Here is a 10,845-nt window from a genome sequence, read left to right as displayed (position 1 = left end):
TGGTCAGTTCCCAGAGTGGGATGAGCAAACCTTTTTCTTTGCCCCTGTCCACCACATTTCCGAGAGGGTGAGACGGGAAATCGAGCCTGGGAGGACACGACATCACGGATCTGGCTGTGATGGTCTAGGCGATTTATACAGGATGCATATCGCCAGAGATCGAGAGACGAGACTCCTATGGAAGTCTTGCGGACTAGTTGCCTTGTTCGAGACCTCCGAGGCTATGGTTGCCTCCAGCGGGGGTCACCACGTAGTACGCGCTCTGGTGGAGTTCTTCTGGGACACCACCAACACTTTTCATTTTCCATGGGGCGAGATGATGGTCACTCCTACAGACTTCAGTCTCATCACAGGACTGAAGTTCTCTTCTGTGCCGCTGCCATTCGACGGCGGTATCGACGCCTTTTCTCCAGAGGTCGAGGAACTGTTGGGGCCGATTGCTGTTCGGGCCCGAGCTAAGGTCGAGACGACTCAGTTCAGTGCTAGGGGGATTCGCCGCTCAACGCTGGCAACGGCTCTTGATGACGATGCGACCACCCGAGAGCAGCGGGTGCGCATCTTTGTGCTGATGTTGTTGTCAGGGACATTCTCCCCTGACAGGGGTAGTAGGGCGTTGCTTTACTACCTCCCTGCTGTTCGCGTTCTCCGGCGGATCGGGACTTATGACTGGGCCAGCTTGGCCTATACTGACTTCGTTCGCGCACTAAGGGACTCGTGTCGCCATTGGTCCTTTAGGACGAACGTTGCTTTGTCTGCTTTCTGGAAAGTCGAACCTCCCCAGTGGAGTCGCCAAAAACTGTAGGGAATATTTTCAAGCCTTTCAAAATCCCACAAGCTTGAACCCCACTGTGATCATACACTAAAGTACGGTGGCGTCCAAAAGGGAAGAAGATAGAGTAAAAGAGTCGCCAACAAGTTTTTAAGGAACTTGTAAACCGTTCACGAGGTGAAGGTTACAGCCTTAACGATCCAAGAGATCGTCAACTCCATAAGGTCATGAACCAAATAAGGGTTCGGGGATGATGGTACAAATCAAACCTAAAAGAGATTGAACCTGCCCTAATAATAGGCCTCTACTTTATTCTGCTCGTATTCATGTGCGTTTTCTGATTAACGTACAATCAATAGAATTAACCCTAAACCTGTTTAATCTATGTTGGTTGAATATTAATGCACAAACAAACTATCATTGGCGATCACTTGAATTATAATCACAATTAACCTAACAAGATTATTAATTACCTTATTAAGCGTGATTGCAAGTATCAAATTCCCTTTAACATGCAATAAAAGGTGATCAAGCAATAACAATAAAAAAATAATATGTATCAAGCAACATAATAAATAATCAACATCATGAATAATAATAATAATCATCATAATAATAATCATGTTAAAGCATAGCAAGATCCTAGGCATGATACTAACAAGATTAATAGCAAACCCTAGCATGTCACTAAGCAATAAAAATCAAATCTTTAGCCCTAACATGATACTAACAATCATAAATATTAGGAAGAGAATAAAAGGCATCATAGCAATCATATTTAATATTAAAATTAACCTAGACATGATACTAGGAATAACATAATAAAAATATAAACATGATATCTACATCATAAATCAATTAAAGCACTTACTTTGATGCCTCGTACCTCTTTCTAATAACAAAATACACACGTTAGTAACTTTAAGGAAAATAATAATCAAAGAAATTAAATTAAATAATTGAAAGAGAGATTTGGGACCAAACCCTCAGAAATTAAACCTTTCACGTCTAGGGCGAAGGCAACTTCGAATATGGCTAGATGTTTCTAGATCTTGCGAATGCGGAATTTTGTATGAAAAAGCAAGGAAGAAAGAATGCTAAAGAATTAATGTTATTGAAAATTGATGAATGAATGATGTAGATGATGAATGAAGAGAATTAATGAATGGTAATTGATCCTGAAAACGGAGTTTTTGATACGATATTTATAGAGAAAATCATCCAAAAAAGATAATCTATCATAACAGAGTCTGAAGACCACAAAACAAACTTGGCGCCAGCCCTGGCTCATTGGCGCCAGGACCAGTGGCTAGCGTCAGGCGCCAATGGCTGGCGTCTGGCGCCAATCCTGATTCCAGGCGCCAAGGCCTGGGGTTGGACGCCAAATTGGATTTCAACGTGTTTTCGAAAATCCGATAAATTTCCCGTACTGGAAGATAAAATAATACAATTTCAGTCGAAAAGGCTATTTGATCTTGATTAAAACTCTGAAGAATCCTAATTGAATTAAGAATGATAGGACCTTCTAGAATGTTCTAGAAGACCAAAACCATTCCTAATTACATTAGGAATGATAAATCATATTAGGCCCTCCCCTAGATCATTGGGCCGTACTTAAAGCTCAAACCGGGCCCAGTTTAGTAAATTGGCCATAACTTCCTCAATATTCATCGAAATTGGGCTTATAATATATCATTGGAAAGGTCTTTGCAAACCCCATCCAACTACACCACTATTGGACCCATATCATGGACCAACCAAACTTGATTGGCTGTTTTCTTAAAATAAAGTTTTCAAAAACAGGAGAAAATAAAAGAAATAAAACTTTCCGCAACACCAGACCTTTCCACACTTTCGTTTCATTCGATTATGATTCAACGTGAAAGGTACTCATCACTGGGTTTGGTTTTGGGGAGACACAAATGGGTGTCTACACATACCTTGGGATGGGAATGGTGCAAATATACAAATAGGAAGTTGGGGGAACGAAACATAAGAGGGGGACACAAATTTAGTCTAAACCCAAAAGGAAAGATCAAATGCAAAAGAAAAAAGAAAAATCGTTCTAAACCCAAAACAAAACATGTAAAAAAAAAAAAGAAAGATTACAAGGAAAAGGCACCTAATGTAGGAGTTGTCACACAAAGCAGAAAGGTTCTAATTTGATAAGCACCAAAAGTAAAGGATTTTGGGAGTATACTTGAGCCTGTCCATTGTTCATAACCCCAAGCCTAGCCACGTTACGACCTTGGAAAGGCTCTCGTTGAGGTAGACCATAACCATATACCAAAATCATCATTCCATAAATTAAGGCAAATCTTAGGCCTTTGCACATATGTACCTACTATTAAGTAGTCATGCCAATATATAAAATGCATGAAGTATTGAGTTATGATTACAAGATCATATTAAAAAAATTTCAAATGATTTGGATGATTTGATAGCCATTGGCTTGATTACATCATGTTAGTAAAGCAATCGATTCAAACTAAATTCAATGTTTTCCATATCCTTTGCCAAAGAAAAATGAGACGACTATCAGTTTAAAAAAAAACTCAATCATCTTGTTTTCTTTGAATAATAGGGCTATTTATTACCAAGGTAATTCAGGTTCTATATACGTTGCCTAAAATAAAAAGCGTTAATACAATAAATTGATTTGATATATCGACAACCTTGATGTCAACTTTAGATGTCTTTTACAACTCTTGAGCATTGCTCTTCTCACTTATCATAAGCAACTAGTATGTCCGCCTACATGGGATATCTCCATCTTTTCTAAGCGAGGAACATTAGTTGAACATGATTGCTACATGAAAAAAAATGATCGTTATCGCTATCACACATATACCTCACTGCCAAGTCATCACAATGATTCAAATATTAAGTCAATAATCCTTGCTTTTCGAAAACATGTCTAATTTTCTTTCTTCTTCTATGGGAAAGTTGGATTCCCCTTCCTTTTTATAAAAATCCATCTTTTTTGTTCATTTCTTTTTAGGTGGTAAGTCGGGATGATCTCTCCCATTTGGCAACTAAAATACTCAAAATAAGAGTATAATTTTTCGCTCTTTGCATTAAACTGGGGGCTAAAAAGCCAGGACATCCCCACTTCTCTCTATTTACAGATTTGAACACGCTATTTATGCTACGAAATTAATGTCATGCAAAACTTATTACGAACCATCTTAATAACTTTAAATAACAAAGGGAAGAATACCACTTCCTATTATTTGGCCAAGATAATTAATTATGTTACTTGATCAAACAATTCATGATAAACATATGCAATATTCCACAAATTAAAAATACAAATCTTGGGGCTTCAAATAAACATGATAAATATCCCCTAGAATGTGTATACATGAATTGAAAAAGCCACCTAAGGTTACACTTGGGGGCTACAAAAATATAGGTCTCACCTCAACTTTCATTTTGAAATGAGACCATATTCTGGAAAGTGATTCGAATGAGTTTATAAATTATTCTAACACTCCATCAGACCTAAGTTTAGTAAATATTCATTTTCAAACTACAGTACTTTTTAATTAGAAGAACTTCACTTTCAATTATCAAAGTATGACAATGATGACAAACACCAAAAAGGGTGAGATGACAAAATTGGATACACAAAAGTTTGCTCACATTTTCATATCTTTGTTGAAATAAGTTGCAAATTACAACTTACCTTCATCAATCTTGGACAAAAAAGTCACACTCAATTACGAGCTAGACTTTTCTTTCCATTTTGGGTCCAGATTTGAAAATAATATGATTATATATTTTGCCTACTAGAAAAAGTTGCTTTTAAAAACAAACTTTCATTGGACCCTTTTCAAATTTCGAATTCTAGTTTGAAACATGTTTCTAATAAAAATAGTATTCAAAAAATTTCCTTTCTAGAATTTTGTTTTCTCAAACAAATAAATTTTTAGATTCTCAATAACCGTTTGGATAATACATGTATATACATAAATATTTCCAAAAGGAATGAAATAAGATTCGACTTCTTTTTGACTCGAACTTGTTCTCGCTTAGTTCTCCCGTAAAAAAAGGCTAAGGGATGGTAAACGAACCACCTACAAGACCAAAATCAAAGATTGATAACAACAAAGCACTACTACAAAAAAGGCCTTAGAGATATATTATAATAGGCTTTATAGATTGCCTTAAGGGCGTTCTTCTGCTAAGCGATGTATAAAGTATAGAGAACGGGTTGTTTAGGTGTATTATATAACCACATGGTCACAACCGTTCTCTTTTCCCTTCTTAAATTCGTACCCTAAGGAAGGAATAAAGAACGGTTTAGGCCACTTAACCTTTCTATATTGCATTACAGTAGAGAACGGTTAAGTTAGATAACAGTTCCCTAAAGTTTTTTTTTTTAAATACCCAGCCTATGTATTTTGAATTACCCCTGTACGTATTTTATATTGTATTATTCCTATATTTTAATAATTTGTATTATATTTGTATTTCATTTTAGACCTGTATTTGTTGTATTCCTGTTTTTTATCTTGTACATTTATCTTGTAAGAAAATTTTCACATTTCCTATGTAAAAATAAATCCATGATCCTGTATACGTGCAATATAAATTTCTGTATAATAAAATGAACAAAAACATTTCCAAATACGACGAAAGCCATCAAAATATACTTCATATATATAATTTAAAACATGCAACCACAATTAAATTGAATCATCCATACAAAATTTTTTCTATACAAATAAATACCCGAGTTTAATATCAAAACAACTTTCTAGTTAATGTCGATTCTTAAAAAATAATGCTTAGATATACCAATACCATATTGATCTACAATTCACTTAGGGATGACAACTTAGACAGCAATTTGGGTCGGATTTTGCTAACAATCTTCAAGGCCAACTCCATTGGTATCAAATGATCAGCACCTGCCAATACAAAATCATTAAGCAGACTTGTCATCAAATCCAACAAGAACATTCACATTTTCTAAAAAACCTCAACAACAAGATTATAAGAAAGGGAAACAAAAATTTTCATACCGGCATTTTTGTAATTTGGCCAAGCATATGATCCAAGGAAATACTGGTTTTCTATATAAATGAAATGTTAAGCAGATCTGATTGCTTCAATGTATGCTGTTTTGATGCTCTTGTCTATCACCAAATTCTTGGCACAAACCAGGTTCTGCAATGAATACAGGTACATTGAGTCCAAATTGGCTTCATTATCGAAATACATAGCTAACAGTATAGTTAGTGCAAAAGCAAAGCATCGTGTCAACGAACCTGAGACTCAGCCTCCTGAACATCCTTTGGAAATCCTTGTGTAGAACCTGAATCTATAGACCGGAAAACTTGCATCAACACAGTTTTATATAAGAGGTTAAAATTAGTAGCACTTCTAGGTACTACATCCATTCTTCTAAATGTTCCTGGTTGAATTTTTCTTGAAAAAGATTGGAAAAATATCGAATAATCATGCCTAACAATACACATATTTGACTTATTAGCACAGCAAGAAATCAGCTAGGATAGAGTTATAGCAACCCCTACACTAAGAATATAATCTAACATGTTATATTAGCTACCTGAACTTGCAAACCCTCTGGATCATTCTCATCACACCCAAAGTAACGGGTCGTTAGGGGATGTACAATTAACAGGGCTAAGTATCCAAGATATACGCTTTATTTTCAGTAAGGCATCATCATGCCAGTGAGAGATGCTCTTGATTTTACGTCTAAGAGACGATTTTGTGGCTTTTCTCCATCGCTGCTCAAAGTTTGTAAGCACATCATATGCTGCTGGCCCTTCGATTACACTTTATCAACTCTATATCTAATGTTGTCTGACCTTAAATGCAGATGAATATTCAGCCAAAGAAGAGGCAAAATAGCAAGTCTATGTAGGCTCTAAGGGAGTGTTTGATATAGGGATTTTATAGGGATGGAAACGGAATCATATTAGCGTTTCCGTTACATTGTGTTTGGTTACGGACTAAAGTAACACAAACCGTTAGTTAGGGGTAACCCAATCCACCCAATTGTTTCCCCTGTAATAGGTGAGGAAACAAATCCCCTTTCCTTCCTCTAACACAAAAAATAAAGAAAATTCTTGTCTCTCCTCTTCACTTGCTTGATAATTCTTTGAAAATTCCCAAAAAATTTCGACGATTCTACGAGGAAGATGCAATTCTCCAGATCTTACTCCTAAATTTTCGATTTTCTTCTGCAAATCTTCAGAAATTATCACAGGTTTGCTATCTTCATTTCTCTCATTCAATTTCTAGGGTTCATGTAGTATCAATTTTTGCGTTTTTGGTATGAATTTATTACTTGCGTGTTCAATTGCAACTTCAGAAAGTTGTTTTCGTTCAATTTCTAGGGTTCATGTAGTATCAATTTTTGCGTTTTTTGGTATGAATTTATAACTTGCGTGTTCAATTGCAATCTTAGAAAGTTGTTTTTGTTTGATTTTTGATTGTATTATTATAATTACTTCAAGTTTCAGCTACGAATGTTATTGTTTTAAGCTTCAATTCATTTGAAATTATTTAACAAACATTGGAGTTTTGTATAATTTCTTCATTTGGTAATTATATCTATGTTATGAATGTAATAGATTATTGGTGGTGCTGAACATGTCTTATTTTGCTCCATATGTATGCATTATGATGAGAAAGTTGCTGCTACTATTTTGAGTATATAGACCATGGTTTTCTGGTGCTATACATGTCTTATTTTGCTCCACATGTGTATGCATTACAGTGAGAAAGTTACTGCTACTATTTTGAGTATATATACCATGGTTTTTTGCTTAATTTTGCTTGTTTCTTGAGTAGTTTACTCCTCATGATTTGGTTGACAATATTTGTTATTTGATTAACTAGAGATTGATATAACTATTGTTTTGCCATTTATCAGGTTCAATTGCCATTTATTTTCTGTGTTTCTTGTACAATGCCTCGACTTATGCATTCTATAAGGAAGAAAAGCTAAAACAAATACAAATAGTAATTGCAATGGTTATTATTATGTTGATGATGTATTGGATGTGGTATATAATTAGCGTTGTTACAATAAGGGGGGTTCAAATAAAAGATAGGAAAAGAAACAAAAAATTGTTACGGATGTTAGTATTGAGAGGGCTTTATAGGAGAGTGATGTGAAATGCAAGAGTGAGCTTCGCGTTAATAGAAAAACTTTCAATATTATTTGTGAGATGCTTAGAGACATTGGGGGTTTGAGTGGAACAAAAAACATGTCGCTTCAAGAGATAGTAGCCATGTTTTTATACATGTTGGCTCATCATAAGAAGAATAGGTCTATTGGACATTACTTCTATAGAAGTGGAGAAACCGTGAGCCGGCAATTTCACCTTTGTCTAAGGGCTTTTCTCAAGTTGCATGAAGTACTACTTTACAATCCCACACAAATATTGGATGATTGTGAAGATGAAAGGTGGAAATCCTTCAAGGTATTGATATTTTCAAAGCCCCTAAATTTTGCTAGGATTTTCTTATTTTTGCTTGTTTGTAAGTAATATTTTTTCCTATTTTTGTAGAATTGTTTAGGGGCATTAGATGGGACTTACATTAATGTAAATGTGCCTTCAAAAGAACGACCAAAGTATAGAACAAGAAAAGGAACGATTGCTATGAATGTATTGGGTGTTTGTGCACCTAATATGCAATTTATTTATGTTCTTCCTTGGGAAGACTCGGCCCATGATATGCGTGTACTTCGAAATGCTCTTTCTAGACCAAACGGTTTTAGAGTACCTTGAGGTAAGTGAAGGCCTTTTTTGTGAGTGTATATGTTTTATTAGTTTTGGTTGGAAGTAATTATTTTTTTTCAATAACTTTGAAGGTAATTATTATTTGGCTGATGCGGGGTATACGAATTGTGAGGGTTTTCTTGCTCCATATAGAGGTCAAAGATACCATTTAAAAGAATGTTTTATTAGTGTGTTTTTATGTATTGTTGTAATCCCATCATTCTCAATTCAAGATTAGTTAATCCTATTATGTTGTTTTGATTGTAAAGTTTGGTGTACATTGATCTTGTATTGAAACATAAGGCTTCATTGGTCTAGATTTACTATTAGGATTTTGTCTTGGACATTATATTTTCTAGTTTTCATTGATTTGTACTAGTGTGCTTCATTGCCTTCATGGTTATAGGCTAGGAAATTTTGCTAAGGCACTTTAATACTGATGCATCTTAGGCACTCCAGCCTCTTTTGACACAATTGATGGATCTTTGGGTGCTAATTAAATTTATGTACCTTTTAAATCTATTGTTGAAAAAAAAAACTCATTAATCTCATAATCTCGATAATTTTACTCTTAAGTCTTGACATCTCATAACCTCTACTAGTCTGCTTGTTATCCTTTCAGTCTTTATTGCATCTGTACCACTACCTTTTTTATGGTGTTATGTTTTTGTATGTTAACATTTTCAATGGTGATTGTTAAATGATGTCTTTATTTTAAAAAAATCAGCATTAGGTCAGTAGTAGCTTCAATTGATTTTTGGTTTTTTATTTTTTGCTTTTAATTTTTCAGATGGAGGCTAGTCAAGCTAAGGGTGAGGCAAGCAATCGAGGTAGAGGTAAAAATAAAAGGTATTGGACGTATGAAGCTCAACATCTTCTATCAAGCTCCAACTAATATGAAGAAACAATATGCAATTGATCTTCTTAAGAAGGAGTAGAAAGTTTTGTCCTAAGTTGTTGTTATTGGAGTTAATGTTTTAATGGTTTTTAAATGCTTTTTTTTATTATTATTATTTTTTTTTTTTTAGAATACTAGAATTTCAATGCTTTTGTAGTCAACAACTTATGTGACTTTGCCTATATATCTAGCATATGATATATTATGGTAATCGGTTCAAAAAATATATATATGTATATTATGGTAATTAGTGTTGCTCTACATTGTATAATGTATATCAAAAGTTAGCAAGACATCAAAAATTAGAAGGAAAACTATTTGTTTCCAAGTTATCTATGCCAAACAAGAGGAAAGGGATTGATTACAATTATTTACGTTTCCTTAGTAATACCAAACAACTAGTAAGGGTAACACTATATATTACCCTTTCCCCTTCTAATTTGTTTCCATTCCCTTACATTTACTAATTTGATACCAAACACCCCCTAAATCTTATTCAAAAGAAGATGTGAACACAAAAAACCAAACATTTTGTTTTTAACCGAACCCGGCTCAGCCATATCCTCAACAATTCTACCAACATCATATATTACCAACACACTCAACCAAAACTAAAAATCGTATGTTTATCCCATTGTTTGAAGTCCTCTCTTTTTGTTCCTTTTTTTTAAAAAAAAAAAAAAAAACTGATTAGGGTTCTAAATTGAACTTAGGTAAGATTAATTTTGCTAAAATAATTTTGATTACAATTGCAATTAAAGTAAATTCGACAAAATTAAGGGTAATTTGATTGAAAAAACTATAATAATTCGGAATATATCCCTAAAACTAGAACTGTGAAGTTTTTTCAATCACCTAAAATTCGAATTGCAAATTACTTTAATAGATGAAACTACGAATTCACTTCTGTTTCCTTCATAGTTTGAATGATTCATGCAATTAGATTGACAATTATCAGAATCTAATTACTCTTTGAGAAGAAAAATTCGAACCAATAAAAAAAAATCGAGCCTACCTTAATTTACTGGTGCAGTGCTGCAGACGTGGAGCGGCACGGTAAGCGGCTGATGAAGGTTTTACAATGGAAGTTTGATGAAGGTTTCACTTTTTTTTTTCTGATGACTGAGTCAATGAGAAAGAGATTTCACTTTTTGATGAAGTATTCTACTGAAAGTGAAAATTTCCCCTCTAAGCCGCCTTTGATAATTTCGGTAAATTATTACTCCGTATGTATATAATTTCCTCCGAAATTTAAAAAAAAATTAATTAATATAATACAAAACGGTTGTCAAGAAGACCGTTCTATATCATCTATAATAAATAATTATTATTTTTAATTATTTGAGTAAAAAGAAATAGAGAACGGTTATCTATCCTAAGCGTTTCATATGTATTAACATACAGAACATCTC

The 10,845-nt window shown here is 34.2% G+C and overlaps 1 long non-coding RNA gene across 1 annotated transcript; it reads right to left on the bottom strand.

The window, feature by feature from the left end:
* Positions 1-5,402: 5,402 nt before the first annotated feature.
* Positions 5,403-10,637, bottom strand: LOC110694136. Its single transcript, XR_002505769.1, has 4 exons — positions 10,449-10,637; positions 6,046-6,098; positions 5,800-5,944; positions 5,403-5,685 (listed from the first exon to the last, which is right to left on the bottom strand). It is a non-coding gene; the product is annotated as an uncharacterized LOC110694136 (long non-coding RNA).
* Positions 10,638-10,845: the final 208 nt, after the last annotated feature.

The sequence above is a fragment of the Chenopodium quinoa genome, unplaced genomic scaffold (genome assembly GCF_001683475.1).
Source record: "Chenopodium quinoa cultivar QQ74 unplaced genomic scaffold, ASM168347v1, whole genome shotgun sequence".
NCBI classification, from domain to species: domain Eukaryota; kingdom Viridiplantae; phylum Streptophyta; class Magnoliopsida; order Caryophyllales; family Amaranthaceae; genus Chenopodium; species Chenopodium quinoa.
This window is presented reverse-complemented; position numbering and strand designations above follow the sequence as displayed.